Source organism: Capricornis sumatraensis, chromosome 2, assembly GCF_032405125.1.
Source record: "Capricornis sumatraensis isolate serow.1 chromosome 2, serow.2, whole genome shotgun sequence".
NCBI classification, from domain to species: Eukaryota; Metazoa; Chordata; class Mammalia; order Artiodactyla; family Bovidae; genus Capricornis; species Capricornis sumatraensis.
Genome location: NC_091070.1, coordinates 38355972 through 38380257, shown reverse-complemented (window position 1 = coordinate 38380257; position 24286 = coordinate 38355972).

Below are 24286 nucleotides of genomic sequence, written 5' to 3'. Positions count from 1 at the left end.
GCATTTATTGACTTTCAACGTTGTTTGGCTGAGATTTGCTCCTTAAGGCATTAACTCCTCCCAACTTCTTAGTTGAAGATGAGAATGCCCAGTGGACTCTCAAGGTCTCACACTGGATAATATCAGATCATCCCTGGTGGTCCGATGATTAGGACTTCACACTTCCTTCACACTGTAGAAGGTACCAGTTTGATGCCTGGTTGGGGAACTAAGATCCTGCATGCTACACAGCACAGCCAAAAATAAATAAATTTTTAATTAAATAAAAAAAGATTCAGGCAGGAAGTAAGAGACTCAGGGCAAATGTGGGGAAAGGTGATGCTGCAAAGCAAATCAGAGTAGGCATGAAATTCTTGGCCATGGACTTAGCGATGACCAAGTGGGGGAGAGATGATATGAGACCTCACACAAGAGCAGTCTGATTCACATGCCTGAGAAGTTCCTTAGCTCTGTGTCAACAATCAGTTCAGTTACTAAGTCATGTCCGATTCTATGCAGCCCCATAGACTGCAGCACGCCAGGCTTCCCTGTCCATCACCAACTCCCAGAGCCTACTCAAACTCATGTATACTACATCAAAAGTGATGCCATCCAAAAATCTCATCCTCTGTCATACCCTTCTTCTGCCTTCAATCTTTCCCAGCATCAGGGTTTTTTCAAATGAGTCAGTTATTTGCATTAGATGGGCAAAGTATTGGAGTTTCAGCTTCAGCATCAGTCCTTCCAATGAACAACCAGGACTTATCTCCTTTAGGATGGACTGGTTGGATCTCCTTGCCATCCAAGGGACTCTCAAGAGTCTTCTCCAACACCACAGTTCAAAAGTATCAATTCTTCGGTGCTCAGCTTTCTTCACAGTCCTACTCTCACATCCATACATGACTACTGGAAAAACCACAGCCTTGACTAGAGGAACCTATGTTGGTAATGTCTCTGCTTTTCAATATGCTGTCTAGGTTGGTCATAACTTTCCTTCAAAGAAGTGTCTTTTAACTTCATGGCTGCAGTCACCATCTGAAGTGATTTTGGAGCCCCAAAAAATAAAGTCTGACACTGTTTCCACTGTTTCCCCATCTATTTCCCATGAAGTGATGGGACTGGATGCCATGATCTTCGTTTTCTGAATGTTGAGCTTTCAGCCAACTTTTTCACTCTCCTCTTTCACTTTCATCAAGAGGCTCTTTAGTTCTTCAATTTCTGCCCTAAGGGTGGTGTCACATCTGCGTATAAGAAGTTATTGGTATTTCTCCCAGCAATCTTGATTCCAGCTTGTGCTTCATCCAGCCCAGTGTTTCTAATGATGTACTCTGCATAGAAGTTAAATAAGCAGGGTGACAATATATAGCCTTGACGTACTCCTTTCCCGATTTGGAACCAGTCTGTTGTTCCACGTCCATTTCTAACTCTTGCTTCTTGACCTGCATACAGATTTCTCAGGAGGCAGGTCAGGTGTTCTGGTATTCCCATCTCTTGAAGAATTTTCCACAGTTTGTTGTGACCTACACAGTCAAAGGCTTTGGTGTAGTCAATAAAGCAAAAGTAAATGTTTTTCTGGAACTCTTGCTTTTTTGATGATCCAGCAGATGTTGGCAATTTGATCTCTGATTCCTCTGCCTTTTCTAAATCCAGCTCAAACATCTTGAAGTTCACAGTTCACATACTGTTGAAACCTGATTTTGAGACTTTTGAGCATTGTTTTGCTAGCATGTGAGATGAGTGCAATTGGGAGGTAGTTTGAACATTCCTTGGCATTGCTTTTCTTTGAGATTGTAATGAAAACTGACCTATTGCAGTCCTGTGGCCACTGCTGAGTTTTCCAGATTAGCTAGCATATTGATTGCAGCACTTTCACAGCCTCATCTTTTAGAATTTGAAATAGCTCAACTGGAATTCCATCACCTCCACTAGCTTTGTACATAGTGATGCTTCCTAAGGCCCACTTGACTTTGCATTCTAGGATATCTGGCTCTAGGTGAGTGATCACAGCATCGTGGTTATCTGGGTCATGAAGATATTTTTTGTATAGTTCCTATGGGCATTCTTGCCACCTCTTCTTAATATCTTCTGCTTCTGTTAGGTCCATACCATTTCTGTCCTTAATGTGTCAATCTTTACATGAAATTTTCCCTTGGCATCTCTAATTTTCTTGAAGAGATCTCTAGTCTTTCCCATTCTATTGTTTATTCAAATGGGCATATCTTTCTTTTTCTCCTTTGCCTTTCGCTTCTCTTCTTTTCTCAGCGATTTGTAAGGCCTCATCATAAAACCATTTTGCCTTTTTGCATTTCTTTTTCTTGAGTATGGTCTTGATCACTGCCTCCTGTACAATGTCACAAACCTCTGTCCAGAGTTCTTCAGGCAGTCTATTATATCTAATCCCTTGAGTCTATTTGTCACTTTCACCGTGTAATCATAAGGGATTTTATTTAGGTCATAGCTGAATGGTGTACTGGTTTTCCCTACTTTCTTCAATTTAAGTCTGAATTTGGCAATAAGGATTTTATGATCTGAGCCACAAGTCACCTCCCACTCTTGTTTTTGCTGATCGTATAGAGTTCTCCATCTTTGGCTGCAAAGAATATCATCAATTTGACTTCAGTATTGACCATATGGTGGTGTCCATGTGTAGTCTTCTCTTGTGTTGTTGGAACAGGGTGTCGCTATGACCAGTGTGTTCTCTGGGCTAAAAAAATTGTGTCAACAATATTTAAATTAAATGAATTTGGCTGGACTTACATAAAGGAGTGAAAATATTGTAATTAATTGGGTTAAGTCCTGGGTTGCTGCAATAGCCCTTATGGTTTTCAACCACATATTTACAAATAGTCCCTTGTAAATAAACCATCCATGAATTATTCTATTTTGAGTGTGCCATGTGATTTTTGTTGTGACCCTGGCTCAAAAAGCATTATTGTAGAGCATTATTGTAACTAAACAGAGGATATCCTTCACACAACATACTGACCCACGACTGTTCCCAATAAGTAAAGTAATGTGTAGATTTGATTCAACTGCAATTCCACTCATGTAGCAGTGCTCTTTGGAGAAGGAAATGGCAACCTACTCCAGTATTCTTGCCTGGAGAATCCCATTGACTGCAGCCTGCCAGGTTCATCTGTCCATGGGGTCGCAAGAGCTGGACATGACTTAGCAACGAAACCACCACCAGTGGTGCTCTTTGTTGTTCTCACAAGCGGTATTCTGACAATACTGATCCCAGGGCATCTTTTTTCTCAGCTATTATTGGAAAGATTTCTCCTTGATAACACAACTTACAATACGAGTTTTAGTGATAAATGAGACAAAAAGCAGGGCCTGGCATTTCTTCATGTGCTATACATATGCTGGAATTGGCTTTGTCCAACAATAAAAGCAAATTATCTGCCAGCACGTAAGTGACAGTAATTGCTTTTCCACATTGTGCACCAATGATGTAAGGCAATGCCCAAAATGACTTTTTAGTAAAGAAACTGTGCCTATAGCTTGTCTCTTCTGTACAAGCTTTATTTGTCAACTTTATAGGTGGTTTTACAAGCTTCTTATCAAGAGCAATAATTGTATTTGTATTTTCTATAAGTATTATAACTTTAAACAATGCTTCTAATGTTTGGTCTCTTTTCTGTCTTAGTGACAATCAATTTTGTACTATAAGTATTATTTTATACTTCTGCTGAAAAAAAAGTTTTGATTTGCCTGAGAGGTCACCATGCTTTGCTGGAAAGCCACATAAACACTTTAGGAGTTTCATGACAATTTCATAAGACTGTACTGTGGTACCATCCAATAAAACCAATATTCAGATTCTTCCTCATCTTTCCTTGGTTGTTTATGGAAAAATCATCACACTTGCCAAATCACTCTTCCCAGTAGACAGTCATTTTTTTGTATTCACTGTAGTACTAGATGGTATTTACATATTAAACATCATTTTGAGTTGTAGTAATTATACTTAGTTTATCGCTACTTCATTTGCTTCCATTTCTTTATGAACTAATTTGACATTATCGTGGAACTGAAAATGTTATATCTAAGAGTAAGGAGAAATTACTCTTTAGTTTCACAGATCTCTCATATTCTCCACAATTGTGTTTTTTTTATTTTTATTGAAATACAGATGATTTATGATGCTGCATTATGTTCAGGCATACAAAGTGATTCAGTTATATATGTATGTAGTTTTATATATATATACACAACACACATATGTACAGTTTCATGGACAACATCCTTGTCAGGGCAAAGGGGCTTGCATAACTCAACAAAGATATAAGCCATGCCATGTGGGTCACCCAAAACAGACAGGTCATAGTGAAGCGTTCTGACAAAGGAGGGAATGGCAAACCACTCCAGTACTCTTGCTGCAAAAATCCCATGAATAGTCTGAAAAGGCAAAAAGATATGACACCAGAAGATAAGTCACTCAGGTCGGTAAATGTCCAATAGGCTACTGGTAAAGAGCAGAGGGCAATTACTAATAGCTCCAGAAAGAATGAAGTGGCTGGGCCAAAAGAGAAGTGACACTCAGTTGTGGATGTGTCTGGTGGTGAGAGTAAAGTCTGATGCTGTAAAGAACAATATTGCATAGGAACTTGAATGTTAGGTCCACGAATCAAGGTAAATTGGAAGTGGTTAAGCAGGAGATAGCAAGAGTGAACATCAACATTTTAGGAATCAGCAAACTAAAATGGACAGGAATGGGAGAATTTAATTCAGATGATCATTTTATCTACTACTGTGAGAAAATATCCATTAGAAGAAATGGAGTAGCCCTCACAGTCAACAAAAGAGCCCAAAATGCAGCACTTAGGTGCAATCTCAAAAATGACAGAATGATCTCAGTTTATTTCCAAGGCAAACCATTCAGCATCACAATAATCTAAGTCCACACCTCAACCACTAATGCCAAAGAAGCTGAAGTTGACTGGTTCTATGAAGTCCTACAAAAGCTTCTAGAAATAACACCAAAAAAGATGTCCTTTTCATAATAAGGGACTAGAATGCAAAAGTAGGAAGCCAAGAGATACCTGGAGTAACAGGCAAGTTTGGCCTTGGAGTACAAAATGAAGCAGGACAAAGGCTAACAGAGTTTTGCCAAGAGAACACACTGGTCATAGCAAACATCCTCTTCCAACTCTACACAGGGACATCACTAGATGGTGAAATCAGACTGATCATATTGTTTACAGCAGAAGATGGAGAAACTCTATACAGTCAGCAAAAACAAGACCTGAAGCTGACAGTGGCTCAGATCATGAACTCCTTATTACAAAATTGAGGCTTAAGTTGAAGTGTGTAGAGAAAACCACTAGGCCATTCAGGTATGACCTAAATCAAATTCCTTATGCTTATATAAAGGAGGTGATGAATAGATTCAAAGGATTAGATCTGGTAGACAGAATGCCTGAAGAACAATCGACAAAAGTTTGTAACATTGTACAGGAAGTAGTGACCAAAACAATCCCAAAGAAAAAAGAAATTCAATAAGGCAAAGTGGTTGTCTGAGAAGGCTTTACAAATAGCTGAGGAAAGAAGAGAAGTGAAAGGAAAAGGAGATAGGGAAAGATATACCCAACTGAATGCAGAATTCAAGAGAATAGCAAGGAAAGATAAGAAAGCCTCCTTCAATGAACTATGCAAAGAAATAGAGGAAAACAATAGGATGGGAAAGACTAGAGATCTCTTCAAGAAAATTGGAGATACCAAGGTGACACCACCCTTATGGCAGAAAGTGAAGAGCAGCTAAAAAGCCTCTTGATGAAAGTGAAAGAGGAGAGTAAAAAAAGTTGGCTTAAAGCTCAACATTCAGAAAACGAAGATCATGGTATCTGGTCCCATCACTCCATGGGAAATCGATGGGGAAACAGTAGAAACAGTGGCAGACTTTATTTGGGGGGGCTCCAAAATCAGTGCAGATGGTGACTGCAGCCATGAAATTAAAAGATGCTTACTCCTTGGAAGAAAAGTTATGACCAACCTAGATAGTATATTCAAAAGCAGAGACATTACTTTGCCGACTAAGGTCCGTCTAGTCAAGGCTATGGTTTTTCCTGTGGTCTTGTATGGATGGGAGAGTTGGACTGTAAAGAAGGCAGAGCACCGAAGAATTGATGCTTTTGAACTGTGGTGTTGGAGAAGACTCTTGAGAGTCCCTTGGACTGCAAGGAGATCCAACCAGTCCATTCTGAAGGAGATCAGCCCTGGGTGTTCTTTGGAAGGAATGATGCTGAAGCTGAAACTCCAGTACTTTGGCCACCTCATGCGAAGAGTTGACTCACTGGAAAAGACTCTGATGCTGGGAGGGATTGGGGGCAGGAGGAGAAGGGGACGACAGAGGATGAGATGGCTGGATGGCATCACTGACTCGATGGACGTGAGTCTGAGTGAACTCCGGGAGATGGTGATGGACAGGGAGGCCTGGCGTGCTGCGATTCATGGGGTCGCAAAGAGTCGGACACGACTGAGCGACTGAACTGAAGGGAACATTTCATGTAAGAATGGGCACAATAAAGGATATAAATGGTAAGGACAGAAGAGATTAAAAAGAGGTGGCAAGAATACACAGAACTATACAATAAAAGGTCGTAATGCCCCAAGATAACCATAACAGTATGGTCACTCACCTAGAGCCGGACATCCTGGAGTGTAAAAGTCAAGCAGGCCTTAGAAAGCATTACTATGAACAAAGCTAGTGGAGGTTGACAGAATTCCACCTGAGCTATTTAAAATCCTAAGAGATGATGCTGGTAAAGTGTTGCACTTAATATGTCAGCAAATTTGGAAAACTCACCAGTGGTCACAGGAGTGGAAAAGGTCAGTTTTCATTTTAACCCCAAATAAGAGCAATTCCAAAGAATGTTCAAACTACCATACAACTGCACTCTTCTCACAGGCTAGCAAGGTTTTGCTCAAAATCCTTAAGCTAGGTTTCAGCAGTATGTGAACCAAGAATGTCCAGATAGATGTACAAGCTGGGTTTCAAAGAGACAGAAGAACCAGAGATCAAACTGCCAACATTTGTGGGATCATTGAGAAAGCAAAGGAGATCCATAAAAACATCTACTTCTGCTTCATTGACTACTCTAAAGCCTTTGACTATGTGGATCACAACAAACTAGGGGAAATTCTTAAAGAGATGGGAATACCAGACCATCTTTGGCCACCTGATGCAAAGCACTGACTCACTGAAAAAGACCCAGATGATGGGAAAGATCGAAGGCAAAAGGAGAAGAGTGTAGCAGATGATGAGATGGTAGATAGCATCACTGACTCAATGGACATGAATTGACCAAACTCCAGGATATAGTGCAAGACAGAGGACCCTGGCATGCTACAGTCCATGAGGTCACAAAGAATCAAACACAATTTTGCAACTGAACAACAGACTCTTTTCCATTATAGTTTATTACAAGATACTGAATATAATTTCCTGTGCTATGCAGTAGGTCCTTGTTGGTGACCTATTTTATATATAGTAGTGTATATGTCCCTGGAGGAGGGCATAGAAACCCTCTCCAAATTCTTGTCTGGAGAATCCCATGGACAGAGGAATCTGGGGGTGGGGGTGGCTACAGTCCATGGGGTCACAAAGAGTCAGACATGATGGAGTGACTGAAGCATGGCACAGCACAGTGTATACGTGTGTGTGTGTGTGTGTTAGTTGCTCACTTGTGTCTGACTCTTTGTGACCCCACGGACTGTAGGCCCCCAGATTCCTCTGTCCATCAGATTCTCCAGATAAGAATACTAGAGTGGGTTGCCATTCCCTTCTCCAGGGGATCTTCCTGACCCAGGGATCAAACTCTGGTCTCTTGCATTGCAGGCAGATTCTTTACCATCTGAGCCACCAGGGAAGCCCATAGTAGTGTATATATTTTAACCCCAAACTCCTAATTTATCCCTCCCTTTTGATAACAATAAGATTTTTTCCTATCTGAGTCTATTTATTTCTGTTTTGTCAATAAATTCATTTGTATCATTTCTTAGATTCTTCATGTAAGTTATACTGTAGGATATTTGTCTTACTCTATCTGACTTATTTCACTTAGTATGATAATCTCTAGCTCTATCCATGTTGCTACAAATGGCATGATTTCATTCTTTTTAATGGCTGAGTAATATTCCATTTTATATACCTACCACATTTTCTTTATCCATCCCTCTATCAATAGCCATTTATGTTGTTTCCCTGTCTTGGCTATTGTAAATAGTGCTGCAATGAACATTGGGGTGCATGAGTCTTTTTGAACTATATATGCCTGTATATATGCCCAAGAGTGGGATAGATGGATCAAGCTTTTGCACAGCAAAGGAAATTATAAGCAAAATGAAAGACATCCCACAGAATGAAAGAAAATATTTGCAAACAATGTAACTGATTAACTTCCAAAATATACAAACTCATACAGCTCAATTTCAAAAAACCTAATCAAATGATGAACAGAACACTTAAATAGACATTTCTTCAAGGAAGATATACAGATGGCCAACAGGCACATGAAAAGATGTTCCACATCCCTAATTAGAAAAATTCAAATTAAAAATACAATGACGTATTACCTTGAATCAGTCAGAATGGCCATCATCAAAAAATCTATAAATTATAAATGCTAGAGAGGGTATGGAGGAAAAGGAACTCTTGTAATTGTGTTTTTAAATGCAATCCATTTTAGCACATGTACAATTTATTATTTAAAGTTAGCTACACCCATCAACAAGATGGAGTTGTATAATTCATGTAACTATTACAATTAATAATCTCAAATATAAAATTTATAAAATATGTATCAGAAGTAATTAAAAAGAAAAACCATCCCTGTGGACTACTTGACAGACCACCAGGGATCATAAACAATCTACATCCACACCAACAAACACTGGTATAGATGTTAGAAATATGGTTCTGAGTCCAGGCTTTTTGACTCACCAGCAGGGTGATCTTCAACAAGTTGTCACATGTGAACCTCAGGCACAATTACGATTTCCACTTTATGGTTGAGCAGCTCACTTCATTCATTTCACTGGCTACTACATGGTTGTTGTTTTTAATTATTTTGTGTTTATCCTTAGAGGAATACCCAGTATGTAGTGTATGTGGGTATACGTGCACGTCTATGCCATGACACTATGTTATAACCTAGCCCACTCTGGCTTGTAAAACACAGCAAACAACTGGAAAATCTCAACAGTTATACAAGACAAAGTTTATTTCTTGCTAATGCTATATGTTCAGCACAGATCAACAGGTAGGATCTGCTGATCATTGTCACTGAAATCCAGGTTGAAAAGATATATTCTCAATATGTCACAATTCCAATGGCAAGCAGGTAGAAATACGGAAAATTATGTCTTGGCCTATAAAACTTGTGCCTGACCCTTCTCGCTTCCACCCAACTTTCATTGGTTATAGTAAATCTTCTGTCCATGCCTAATTTCAAAGATGACAGAAAAGTACATTGCTACCAAGCCCCAGAAAGCAAGCCAGAGTATTTATAAACCTCAGGGCAAATTAGTCAGCTGAGAAATATTTATTCAAAGAGGCTTGTCCCAATATGTTCAAATTGACATTTTTATATTTTTATAAATATCCAACTGTTTTTATAAAGATGAAACAAATAGCATAAAAATTATAATAGTTACATAAATTAAAATTACATAAAAATTAGTTACACTACCATTAAATGTGGAGAAGGAAATGGTAACCTACTTCAATATTCTTTCCTGGGAAATCCCATGGACAGAGGAGCCTGACAGGCTACAATCCATGGGGTTGCAAGAGTCAGACACAACTGAGTAACTAAACCACCATTAAATGAGGCTGTCTTTGCCTCAAGACTTGATCTGGGTGACCATGAGAGAAGAACCTGAGTGCAGGATATTACTACAACCCCAGGGAGCAGGATTTTAGGACAGAGAATGAAACAAAGCAGTGGGGAAAGACAATGTGAGGATATGTTAATTACCACAACAGACAATTGATTGTCTGCAAACCCATGAGACTTTCAGAACCATCAACTCAGTGAACAAAATGAGTGACATTTATCTATCACATCCCTTCCTCCATTGCTCAAGACAGAACCACAGACATTAACTCTCTTCCACTTCTAGGTTGTGTACACAGGTGTGCACATCTAGGAGAGTCAACAGGTGCCCCTGGGCATCCCCCATAATCAGAAGTCCCAGGATAAGAAACAAGAGGTGAATTTGTACCTGCACAAAGCTGGCCTCTATGAAACTAGTCATTTCAGTCATGGCAGGAATAAAAGAAGGCAAGAGGTCATGAAATTATGCATAAGAGGTAGGAGCACATGCATACACACTTGTACACATAGACACACACACACACACCTAGTGGCTTGAGAATAATCTGAACTGCATGCTTGTATTTTTACTTTTGTCTGGTTCATGTATTAAATAATTCCAGTTATTCAGTTGCTACCCTTTTTTGCTATTGTTGATATTCTTAAAAGCATTATATATAAAATGTTAAAAATTTGAAAAAATACTATGAAATACTATCTAGAACATTTGAATGTACATTTACAGATTAGCAAAATTTTAGCTGACTTTTACAGATTAGCAAAATTTTCAAACTTCCCATATTTTAACCCAAAGAGCTTGTGATGTATCATAGGGTCTGTTGCAGCCTAGCCAAAGGTTTCTCAGAGCTGCAATTCAGTCTGAGGTTCTTCCTTCTGAAGTCTCTTTCTTTCCCTCTCTCCTTTCATAAATGTCAGACTTGGATCATAGTCTGAAGGCTCCCCTTTCCCACTTCTGCTTTCTCTCCTCTTTATTCTTTTTTTTTTTTTTTCTTTCTTTTTTTTTTTTTATTAAATTTTAAAATCTTTAATTCTTACATGTGTTCCCAAACATGAAACCCCCTCCCACCTCCCTCCCCATAACATCTCTGTGGGTGATCCCCATGCACCAGCCCCAATCATGCTGTATCCTGCGTCAGACATAGACTGGCGATTCAATTCTTACATGATAGTATACATGATAGAATGCCATTCTCCCCAATCATCCCGCCCTCTCCCTCTCTCTCTGAGTCCAAAAGTCCGTTATACACAGCTGTGTCTTTTTTCCTGTCTTGCATACAGGGTCGTCATTGCCATCTTTCTAAATTCCATATATATGTGTTAGTATACTGTATTGGTGTTTTTCTTTCTGGCTTACTTCACTCTGTATAATCGGCTCCAGTTTCATCCATCTCATCAGAACTGATTCAAATGAATTCTTTTTAACGGCTGAGTAATACTCCATCGTGTATATGTACCAAAGCTTCCTTATCCATTCATCTGCTGATGGACATCTAGGTTGTTTCCATGTCCTAGCTATTATAAACAGTGCTGCGATGAACATTGGGGTACATGTGTCTCTTTCACTTCTGGTTTCCTCGGTGTGTATACCCAGCAGTGGGATTGCTGGGTCATAAGGTAGTTCTATTTGCAATTTTTTAAGGAATCTCCACACTGTTCTCCATAGTGGCTGTACTAGTTTGCATTCCCACCAACAGTGTAGGAGGGTTCCCTTTTCTCCACACCCTCTCCAGCATTTGTTGCTTGCAGATTTTTGGATCGCTGCCATTCTGACTGGTGTGAAGTGGTACCTCATTGTGGTTTTGATTTGCATTTCTCTGATAATGAGTGATGTTGAGCATCTTTTCATGTGTTTGTTAGCCATCCGTATGTCTTCTTTGGAGAAATGTCTATTTAGTTCTTTGGCCCATTTTTTGATTGGGTCGTTTATTTTTCTGGAATTGAGCTGCATAAGTTGCTTGTATATTTTTGAGATTAGTTGTTTGTCAGTTGCTTCATTTGCTATTATTTTCTCCCATTCAGAAGGCTGTCTTTTCACCTTGCTTATAGTTTCCTTTGTTGTGCAGAAGCTTTTAATTTTAATTAGATCCCATTTGTTTATTTTTGCTTTTATTTCCAGAATTCTGGGAGGTGGATCATAGAGGATCCTGCTGTGATTTATGTCTGAGAGTGTTTTGCCTATATTCTCCTCTAGGAGTTTTATAGTTTCTGGTCTTACATTTAGATCTTTAATCCATTTTGAGTTTATTTTTGTGTGCGGTGTTAGAAAGTGATCTAGTTTCATTCTTTTACAAGTGGTTGACCAGTTTTCCCAGCACCACTTGTTAAAGAGATTGTCTTTACTCCATTGTATATTCTTGCCTCCTTTGTCAAAGATAAGGTGTCCATATGTGTGTGGATTTATCTCTGGGCTTTCTATTTTGTTCCATTGATCTATATGTCTGTCTTTGTGCCAGTACCATACTGTTTTGATGACTGTGGCTTTGTAGTAGAGCCTGAAGTCAGGCAAGTTGATTCCTCCAGTTCCATTCTTCTTTCTCAAGATTGCTTTGGCTATTCGAGGTTTTTTGTATTTCCATACAAATCTTGAAATTATTTGTTCTAGTTCTGTGAAAAATATGGCTGGTAGCTTGATAGGGATTGCGTTGAATTTGTAAATTGCTTTGGGTAGTATACTCATTTTCACTATATTGATTCTTCCGACCCATGAACATGGTATATTTCTCCATCTATTAGTGTCCTCTTTGATTTCTTTCATCAGTGTTTTATAGTTTTCTATATATAGGTCTTTAGTTTCTTTGGGTAGATATATTCCTAAGTATTTTATTCTTTTCGTTGCAATGGTGAATGGAATTGTTTCCTTAATTTCTTTTTCTACTTTCTCATTATTAGTGTATAGGAATGCAAGGGATTTCTGTGTGTTGATTTTATATCCTGCAACTTTACTATATTCATTGATGAGCTCTAGTAATTTTCTGGTGGAGTCTTTAGGGTTTTCCATGTAGAGGATCATGTCATCTGTAAACAGTGAGAGTTTTACTTCTTCTTTTCCAATTTGGATTCCTTTTATTTCTTTTTCTGCTCTGATTGCTGTGGCCAAAACTTCCAGAACTATGTTGAATAGTAGCGGTGAAAGTGGACACCCTTGTCTTGTTCCTGACTTTAGGGGAAATGCTTTCAATTTTTCACCATTAAGGATAATGTTTGCTGTGGGTTTGTCATATATAGCTTTTATTATGTTGAGGTATGTTCCTTCTATTCCTGCTTTCTGGAGAGTTTTTATCATAAATGGATGTTGAATTTTGTCAAAGGCCTTCTCTGCATCTATTGAGATAATCATATGGTTTTTATTTTTCAATTTGTTAATGTGGTGAATTACATTGATTGATTTGCGGATATTGAAGAATCCTTGCATCCCTGGGATAAAGCCCACTTGGTCATGGTGTATGATCTTTTTAATATGTTGTTGGATTCTGATTGCTAGAATTTTGTTGAGGATTTTTGCATCTATGTTCATCAGTGATATTGGCCTGTAGTTTTCTTTTTTTGTGACATCTTTGTCAGGTTTTGGTATTAGGGTGATGGTGGCCTCATAGAATGAGTTTGGAAGTTTACCTTCCTCTGCAATTTTCTGGAAGAGTTTGAGTAGGATAGGTGTTAGCTCTTCTCGAAATTTTTGGTAGAATTCAGCTGTGAATCCGTCTGGACCTGGGCTTTTGTTTGCTGGAAGATTTCTGATTACAGTTTCAATTTCCGTGCTTGTGATGGGTCTGTTAAGATTTTCTATTTCTTCCTGGTTCAGTTTTGGAAAATTGTACTTTTCTAAGAATTTGTCCATTTCTTCCACATTGTCCATTTTATTGGCATACAACTGCTGATAGTAGTCTCTTATGATCTTTTGTATTTCTGTGTCGTCTGTTGTGATCTCTCCATTTTCATTTCTAATTTTATTGATTTGATTTTTCTCTCTTTGCTTCTTGATGAGTCTGGCTAGTGGTTTGTCAATTTTATTTATCCTTTCAAAGAACCAGCTTTTGGCCTTGTTGATTTTTGCTATGGTCTCTTTTGTTTCTTTAGCATTTATTTCTGCCCTAATTTTTAAGATTTCTTTCCTTCTACTAACTCTGGGGTTCTCCAATTCTTCCTTTTCTAGTTGCTTTAGTTGTAGAGTTAGGTTATTTATTTGACTTTTTTCTTGTTTCTTGAGGTATGCCTGTATTGCTATGAACTTTCCTCTTAGCACTGCTTTTATAGTGTCCCACAGGTTTTGGGTTGTTGTGTTTTCATTTTCATTAGTTTCTATGCATATTTTGATTTCTTTTTTGATTTCTTCTGTGATTTGTTGGTTATTCAGAAGTGTGTTGTTCAACCTCCATATGTTGGAATTTTTAGTAGTTTTTCTCCTGTAATTGAGATCTAATCTTAATGCATTATGGTCAGAAAAGATGCTTGGAATGATTTCGATTTTTTTGAATTTATCAAGTTTCGATTTATGGCCCAGGATGTGATCTATCCTGGAGAAGGTTCCATGAGCACTTGAAAAAAAGGTGAAATTCATTGTTTTGGGGTGAAATGTCCTATAGATATCAATTAGGTCTAATTGATCTAATGTATCATTTAAAGTTTGCGTTTCTTTGTTAATTTTCTGTTTAGTTGATCTGTCCATAGGTGTGAGTGGGGTATTAAAGTCTCCCACTATTATTGTGTTATTGTTGATTTCCCCTTTCATACTTGTTAGCATTTGTCTTACATATTGCGGTGCTCCTATATTGGGTGCATATATATTTATAATTGTTATATCTTCTTCTTGGATTGATCCTTTGATCATTATGTAGTGGCCTTCTTTGTCTCTTTTCACAGCCTTTGTTTTAAAGTCTATTTTATCAGATATGAGTATTGCCACTCCTGCTTTCTTTTGGTCTCTATTTGCGTGGTATATCTTATTCCAGCCCTTCACTTTCAGTCTATATGTGTCCCTTGTTTTGAGGTGGGTCTCTTGTAAGCAACATATAGAGGGGTCTTGTTTTTGTATCCATTCGGCCAGTCTTTGCCTTTTGGTTGGGGCGTTCAACCCATTTACGTTTAAGGTAATTATTGATAAGTATGATCCCGTTACCATTTACTTTATTGTTTTGGGTTCGGGTTTATACACCCTTTTCGGTTTCCTGTCTAGAGAATATCCTTTAGAATTTGTTGGAGAGCTGGTTTGGTGGTGCTGAATTCTCTCAGCTTTTGCTTGTCTGTAAAGCTTTTGATTTCTCTTTCGTATTTGAATGAGATCCTTGCTGGGTACAGTAATCTGGGCTGTAGGTTATTGTCTTTCATCACTTTAAGTATGTCTTGCCATTCCCTCCTGGCCTGAAGAGTTTCTATTGAAAGATCAGCTGTTATCCTTATGGGAATCCCCTTGTGTGTTATTTGTTGTTTTTCCCTTGCTGCTTTTAATATTTGTTCTTTGTGTTTGATCTTTGTTAATTTAATTAATATGTGTCTTGGGGTGTTTCGCCTTGGGTTTATCCTATTTGGAACTCTCTGAGTTTCTTGGACTTGGGTGATTATTTCCTTCCCCATTTTAGGGAAGTTTTCAACTATTATCTCCTCAAGGATTTTCTCATGATCTTTCTTTCTGTCTTCTTCTTCTGGGACTCCTATAATTCGAATGTTGGAGCGTTTCATATTGTCCTGGAGGTCTCTGAGATTGTCCTCATTTCTTTTAATTCGTATTTCTTGTTTCCTCTCTGATTCATTTATTTCTACCATTCTATCTTCTATTTCACTAATCCTCTCTTCTGCCTCCGTTATTCTACTATTTGTTGCCTCCAGAGTGTTTCTGATCTCATTTATTGCATTATTCATTATATTTTGACTCTTTTTTATTTCTTCTAGGTCCTTGTTAAACCTTTCTTGCATCTTCTCAATCCTTGTCTCTAGGCTATTTATTTGTGATTCCATTTTGATTTCAAGATTTTGGATCATTTTCACTATCAATATTCGGAATTCCTTCTCAGGTAGATTCCCTACTTCTTCCTCTTTTGTTTGGTTTGGTGGGCAACTCTCCTGTTCCTTTACCTGCTGAGTATTCCTCTGTCTCTTCATCTTGGTTATATTGCTGCGTTTGGGGTGGTCTTTTTATATTCTGGTGATTTGTGGAGTTCTCTTTATTATGGAGCTTCCTCACTGTGGGTGGGGTTCTATCAGTGGCTTGTCAAGGTTTCCTGGTTAGGGAGGCTTATCTTGGAGTTCCGGTGGGTGGAGCTGGGTTTCTTCTCTCTGGAGTGCAGTGGAGTGACCAGTGATGGGTTATGAGACATCAAAGGTTTTGGAATAATTTTAAGCTGCCTGTGTATTCAAGCTCAGGGGAGTGTTCCTGTGTTGCTGGAGAATTTGAGTGATATGTCTTGTTTTGGAACTTGTTGGCCCTTGGGTGGAGCTTGGTTTCAGTGTAAGTATGAAGGCATTTGATGAGCTCCTATTGCTTAATGTTCCCTGAATTCAAGAGTTCTCTAATGTTTTCAGGTTTTGTATTTAAGCCTCCTGCTTCTGGTCTTCAGTTCTTACAGTAGCCTCTAGACTTCTCCATCTATACAGCACCGATGATAAAACATCTAGGTTAAAGATGAAAAGTTTCTCCACATTGAGGGACACTCAGAGAGGTTCACTGAGTTACAAGGAGAAGAGAAGATGGAGGGGGTAGTTAGAGGTAACTGGAATGAGATGCGGTGAGATCAAAAGAGGAGAGAGCAAGCTAGGCAGTAGTCACTTCCTTATGTGCGCTCTATAGTCTGGCCCGCTCAGGTATTTACGGAGTTATACAGGGAAGAGGAGAGGGAGGAAGTAGACAGAGGTGACCAGGAGGATAAGAGAGAGGAATGAGAAGGAGAGAGACAAATCCTGCCAGTAACCAGTTCCTTAGGTGTTCTCCACTGTCTGGAACACACAGAGATTCACAGAGTTGGATAGAGAAGAGATGGGGGAGAAAAGAGACAGAGGCCACCTGGTGGAGAAAAAGGAGAGTCTATAGGAGAAGAGAGTGGTCAAGCCAGTAATCTCGCTCTCAGGTAAACTTGGGTCGTGAAGTTTGGGTTTTTAAATGAACATAATTGACAACAAAAACCTAAGAGCAAAGGTTAAAAATCTGTTTTTGAAGACAATGGTCTGCTTTTCTGGTTGCCTGCTGTCCTCTGCCAGCCTACAGAGGTTGTTTTGTGGAGTTTGCTCAGCGTTGAAATGTTCTTTTGAGGAATTAGTGAGGGAGAGAGTGGTCTTCCCGTCCTATTCCTCCGCCATCTTTATGCTCCTCCCTCTTTATTCTTTACAAGTGTTTTCCCTAATAAATTTCTTCTACATACAAGGACCCAAACTAACATAAGACTTAACAGCTAGATGCATTCTCTTGGATTTCTTTTCTTCTATTATATGAGTGATTTGATAAAGTGTATACTGTCCCAATTGTAATTTAATGCACTGAAATAATAGCTCTTATTTCAACATTTTTATTTAATAATCACAGTTTCAAAAATTGTAATGATGTTACAGTGATCACTCATAATATATGTTCTAACCTGAGTTATTTGTATGGTAAAGATGAGTATCCTATCACCCAGTGACTTGTCACTGCAACAGAGAATGTACATTCTTTACATTAACATCCATTTTGAGAAACACTGCTGTAAAACTGAATGTTCATTTGATCTGAAAGTGTTCTAAAAAATATTTAAGATTATCCTCTGTATATCAAACTAATAGTGCTTATATTTAAAAAGCAGAATTATGGGTAAGGGTAGACATTTTTCATGATTGAAAGCCTTGAGGGAATACACAAAGAGTTTTCTTAGATCTACAAGGACTCTAGAAATGGAATTTCCTATAGAATAATGAATATTGTATTAGGAGCAGTCCTTCCAAACTCATCAGAATTACATCTATAAACACACTGCTAAATAATCTCATGTTCTTTAGCATTGATTTTTTTTTGGTCTATTTATGAATAAAGTATGGCTTAATCTAATAATTAACAAAATACAATTGTGCAGTATTATCTTGTCCTAAGTTACCCCATAGGTCTATATTTTTGGACCTATGAGTCCTTTCATTGCTTCCCTCTACCAAAAAAAAAAAAAAAAAAACCAGTGGGCAGACATTTCTCCAATGAAGACATATAGGTGGCCAAGAGGTACATGAAAAGATGTTCAATATCACTAATTTTAAGTGAAATGCAAATCAAAACTACAATGAGATATCACCTCATGCCAGTCAAAATGACTGTCATCAAAAAATCCACAAACAGTAAATGCTGGAGAAAACTCTTATGCTGCTGCTAAGTTGCTTCAGTCGTGTCCGACCCTGTGCGACCCCATAGATGGCAGCCCACCAGGCTCCCCTGTCCCTGGGATTCTCCAGGCAAGAACACTGGAGTGGGTTGCCATTTCCTTCTCCAGTGCATGAAAGTGAAAAGTGAAAGGGAAGTCGCTCAGTCATGTCCGACTCTTCGCGACCCCATGGTCTGCAGCCTACCAGGCTCCTCCATCCATGGGATTCTCCAGGCAAGTGTACTGGAGTGGGGTGCCATTGCCTTCTCTTATAACACACCAATAAAAAGAGAACTAAGCCAATTTAGAAATTAACAAAGGATCTGAGAAGAAATTTCTCCTAAGAAGATACACAAATGGCTGATATGCACAGGAAAAGATATTCAATGTCATGAGTTACTACGGTAATGCAAGTTAAAACCACAATGATGTACATGCACTAGAATGGCCAAAATCAGAAAGACAGACGGTACCAAGTGTTAACAAAGATGTGGAGAAGCTGAACTGTCATTCACGGCTAGCGGTAATTTAAAATTGTGCAGCAATTTGGAAAATAGTTGGCAGTTTTTTTTTTAATAAGTATAGTTATCATATAGCTAGTAATTTTACTCCTAGGTACATAGTCAAGAGAAATGAAGACATAGGTCCACATAAAAACTTGTGCACAAATGCTCATAGCAACACTCATAATCAAAAAGTGAAAACTACTCAAATATTCATTGCCTGAAGAACAGATTTTAAAATTGAGTATAGGGTGTATTTGAGGGATGATGAAAATGTTCTAAACTTACATTGTGGTGATATTTGCATAACTATGAATACACTTAAAACCACAGAATTTTACACTTTTATTTGATTAATTTTACAGCTTGTAAAGTACATCTAAATAAAATTCTTGTTTAAGGAGACCACACATGCAGTTTCAATTGCCACAAGCTACATGAAGCAAAAAGTTTACTATTAATCATTTTTGCCATAAAATGGTTTCTGAGGAGCATCTCCTGAGAGGGTAATCAAGTACACTCTGTCTAAAATATCTGTCTTCACTAAGTACATACTGGGCTTCCCTGGTGGCTCCGATGGTAAAGAGTTTGCTTGCAATGCAGGAGACCTGTGTTCAATCCTGGGTTGGGAAGATCCACTGGAGGAGGGCATGACAACACAATTCAGTATTCTTGCCTGGAGAATCTCATGGACAGAGGAGCCTTATGAGATGCAGTCCATGGGGTTGCAAAGAGTCGGACACAACTGAGCGACTAAGCATGCATGTAATTACATATTAAAATAAAAGACACACTCTCTTTGGAAGATAAGCTATGATAAACCTAGACAGTGTATTTTAAAAAAAGAGACATCAGTATAGTAATCATGTACAGATGTGAGAGTTGGACCATAAAGAAGACTGAGTGCCGAAGAACTGATGCTTTTGTGTTGTGGTGCCTGAGAAGACTCTTGAGAGGCCCTTTGACAGAGAGCAGATCAAACCAATCAATCTTAAAGGAAATCAAACTTGAATATTCATTGAAGGACTGATGCTAAAGCTGAAGCTCTAATAATTTGGCCACCTGATGCAAAGAACCAACTCATTGGAAAAGTCCCTGATGCTGGGAAAGAATGAAGGCAGGAGGAAAAGTGGGTGACAGAGGATAAGATGGTTGGATGGCATTACCAATTCAATGACATGAGTTTGAGCAGACTCTGGGAGATTGTGAAGAAACTCAGGGAAGCCTGGTGTGCTGTAGTACATGGAGTTGCAAAGAATTGGACATGACTTGGCAACTGAATAGCAACAACAAATTACATATTTTATCATTAATGTTTCTTAGGTCAAAGATACCCTTTAATAATGCCCCAACGTTTTGACCCCATAAAAGTTGCAATTGCAAAAAATACCTACTAACCCCCCAACTGATTCCCGTGTATCTCTAATACTATGAGTTGATATGCAAGATTTTTTTTTTAAAGAAAACATATTATTTCCCCACAAAAAGAGATTATGTAACTATACTCAAACACCTACCAGTATCCTGGCCCTTAGGATATTGTACTTCTGGTGGTGGCAATTTGTCCTGGAAAAACACCTACATAAATGTGTGGGTATATGTACTTTCTCACAGATACAGTACTAGAGTCACAAAAGTTACTCTTCCAGCTCTTCTGTAGTGTTTTGTAGTGAAAAGAGCATGAGTTTTGGAGTCACACTTGATCAAGTTACATATCTTCTCAGAGTCCCTGTTCATCATGTGTGCAATTTAATACAGGAGAACTGCCAGGTATTCAATTATGAAGATACATGTGAGATAAGAAGCACAGAACTATTCAGCATTTAATGTCCTCCAAGTTCCCCCTCCCATTTCAAAAAGACAGTAAACTTCTGAGCAGGGATAAAGTAGTACCCTTCCCTTGCCTGTTCCCTTCCACTCAACACACAACCCAGATGCACCTGGTACTCAGTAAATATTACTGACTGAATTCATTAGCATTCAGTGGAAAGCCAGACCCTAAGGAACCATATCAAATAAATATTTGCAATACTATCACCTCCTATTGTAATCATCTCTAGATGAACTTCCCAGTCCCAGGTCTTATCTCCAAGAAGATGCCTTCTCTGAACGAGTATAACCACCACTTAAGTGTTTGCATCTTTAATTCTAACATGAGTAGGGCAACCCTGTGTACTTTTAAACCTTCCATTTACCCTGCCCCTGAAGCAAATGATTTGAGTGTGCAACCAACTCCTAGTCCCTTTATTGAGTTTCTCTGTGGCCTATCTTAATTATAGTACCACAGAACTGAATTTGCCAGGCACAGTGCAATCTTTTACATCTGTTTAGATTATGATTAAAGTATAATAATATTTTCTTCATGAACAGGTTTTGATTGTTGGAGTCTGAAAATATCTTTTGCATCACTAATTCAGATTAGCATTCTGATGCTGGCCACATAAAATCTAAAGCTCTGAATTTATGAGCTCTGGGCTACTGATGATTCCTTGCTATGTACAAAACCCTGAGACTTCAACATTATTTGTTTATAGGTGTATGAAGACAAAGATAAGTCAGGATTCTTAGCAAGAGTCTGTTACTTTAACATGAGAATAAGTCCCCTAGCCTGGCAGAGAACCATGCAATATTAAGAACTCAGCCAACTGGGAGGAGTTATGAACTTAAGTGCTCTTTAACAGACCACATTTGCCAAACACATACATCTCAACTTAATATTTTATTTATGAATTAATTTTAATTAACATAACAACAAAAGAGTGCTTGAAAGTCTTTCGGAATAAATTTGACTTTTGAATGTTATTACTGTCCTCTCTTTAGGCACATCAAAATCTTTTTTTCAAGAATGAACGTACTTAGTATTAAATTTTACACTTGGACTTTTTTATCTTGTTTTTGTATCAGGTATAATACTTTAAAGACAATCTTTTAAAATTAAGTGGAAATGTTATCTTACTAACTTGTTTCTCATTTTGTATCAGCTTGTTCACTATGATAATTTTACCATGAAGAATCTGGGCCGTGTACTCATTAGGACTTTTCTTTGCCAAGAATGGAAATTCCCATTCAATTACAAAAGATGGTTTCAATGCAATAAATTATTGAGCATGGTATCATTAGGTTATTGCTCTGTAAAAACAACTTCAAAATACATTAACATAATATTTTCTATTCCTCACATTTATGGGTTGGATGGGGATTTTTTTCTGGTTTCTGAAGGCTCACAGGTGTGCATAGGGTCACAGACAGATCTGACGATCCTGGCTTGGCTTTCCCACCTGTTCTGGGGTCAACAGGTTGTCAGCTTGTCTAAGATAATCTCAGTTCCCCCTCTACATGGTGTCCCTCCGTTTCTCCCTCCCTCTTCCACTCCTGCTATGCTGTGAAAACAAACTCCAGCTAATCTGATAGAAAACGAGAGCAGAGGCATATACTGGGTTGGCCAAAAGGTTTGTTCAGGTTTTTCCACAAGAGGTAATGAAAAAATGCAGATGAAACTTTTGGCCAATTCAATAAGACTTCTTGAAGCCTAGATTCTGAATGAACATAATATCACTTTTGTTTCGGCTAAAGACTGCAGCAGACCACCAGTCAGCCCAGTTTCAAGGGGTTGGAAATTGCAATTACACCCCTCCATAAGTAAAGTAATAGCATAAAGGGTAAGACACAGGAAAGAGGAGAATCTGTTTCAAGCAGCATTCAGTCACGGAAGTATCAAGATAAGTAAAACATTATACTTTGAAATCCTTGAGGTCACAGATTATTAGGAAATCAGCAACACAACTACACTGATATGTGTCACACAACAATAAGCATTAAGAAGGAAGTATGATGAGGGAAGTATGATATGGTCCCCTGGTGGCTCAGAGGTTAAAGCATCTGCCTGGAATGTGGGAGACCCAGGTTTGATCCCTGGTTAGGGAGAAGGAAATGGCAACCCACTCCAGTGCTCTTGCCTGGAGAATCCCATGGAGGGAGGAGCCTGGTAGGCTACAGTCCATAGGGTCGCAAAGAGTCGGACAGGACTGAGCGACTTCACTTTCACTTTCACTCTCACTATGATGGGGAAGAGAACAATCATTAAAGACTTTTCAGCTCAGTTCTGACGGCTATTCTGTGAAGGATTAGTAAGATTTTAGCAGTCTGAGTGGAACAACAGCACAAGGTAAGAAGTACATAATATATTCAGGAAATCCCAGGAACCCAAATACACAGAGGGTGGGAAACAAGAACAGAGCACCTTATCTCCTAGCTGATTTTCCAGCCTTTTCTTTTACAGAGAACAGCAGCTTTTGGATCTCCATCAACTGAAAAGGAGGAGATAGAATTAACACAACTAATTTTTAGAAAAAAATTTTTTTTTAATCTCAGTTTTATTTATTTATTTAGTTTACTTTAGAATATTGTATTGGTTTTGCCATACATTGACTTGAATCTACCACGGGTGTACATGTGTTCCCCATCCTGAACCCCACCTCCCACCTCCTTCCCCATCCCATCCCTCTGGGTCATCCCAGTGCACCAGCCCCGAGCACTCTGTATCATGCATTGAACCTGGACTGGCGATTCGTTTCACAACTTAAGAGCATACCAGAGGGAGACATTCAGGAGCAGGGAATTATTTTGTTAGCCATTAAATTGTTTAAAATATCAAATCTCCCTTCAACTCCTATGAAAACCAGCTCTAAAATCAAACCTTTTAATGAAAATTTAAGCTTGTCTATTCCACTGAGTAAGAGCTCTTGTTGGAGATATCTTTGATGGACTACACTCCAGCTATTCTCTAATAGAAAACATACCCCACAAGACAAGACTGTGGATAAAGAAGTTTAAAAATGCCAGAACTTTTCCACTAAAATATGGACATATGTACCCAATCTGAGCCAAATTTTCCCTGAAGAAAAATCTTTAAAGGAAAAAGTTTTACTTCCCAATTAAAAATCAAAGGACATACAGAAAAAAATAACATGCTTTTGGCCAGATGTTATCTATATGCACTGTCTGGAACTGTGGCAGGCATCCTGTAGCCACGAAGAAAAGTGAAAGTTGCTCGGTCATGTCTGACTCTGTGACCTCATGACCTCATAGACCGCCAGACTACTCTGTCCATGGAATTTTCCAGGCAAGAATACTGGAGTGGGTAGGCATTCCCTTCTCCAGGGGATCTTCCAGATCAAACCTGGCTCTCCCACACTACAGGCAAATTCTTTACCATCTGAGCCACCAGAGAAGCCCATGGCCATGAAGGGAACAGCCTAAAGACCAAGCGATAATGCTAACAACAGGTGTGGGAAATAATAAAATATTCCCATTGACTAAGCCAGGGGTGAATAAATGAAAAGCTGGGTAACTGATTTTAGACAGCAGTTCATAAACTTAGTTTGTGGGCGAAGTCCATCACTGAGAAGCCCATGTCCTGAGTTTTCCACATGGGTGAATTCCTAACTCAATCGCCTCTGTCCATACAGTCCATGAAGCTAGAAAAGCATTTTTTAAATGACACAAAGGCCACAGGTTTGCTCAAAGTGCCCAGTGGCTATTCATTCACTTTAACATTGCCAATCAAGATGTACTTAAGCAACAATTTTATAGATATGCATCATACTAATATTTTTGCCTCTAATCTGCTCAAAGTATGCATCATAAAAGAACATGTGGA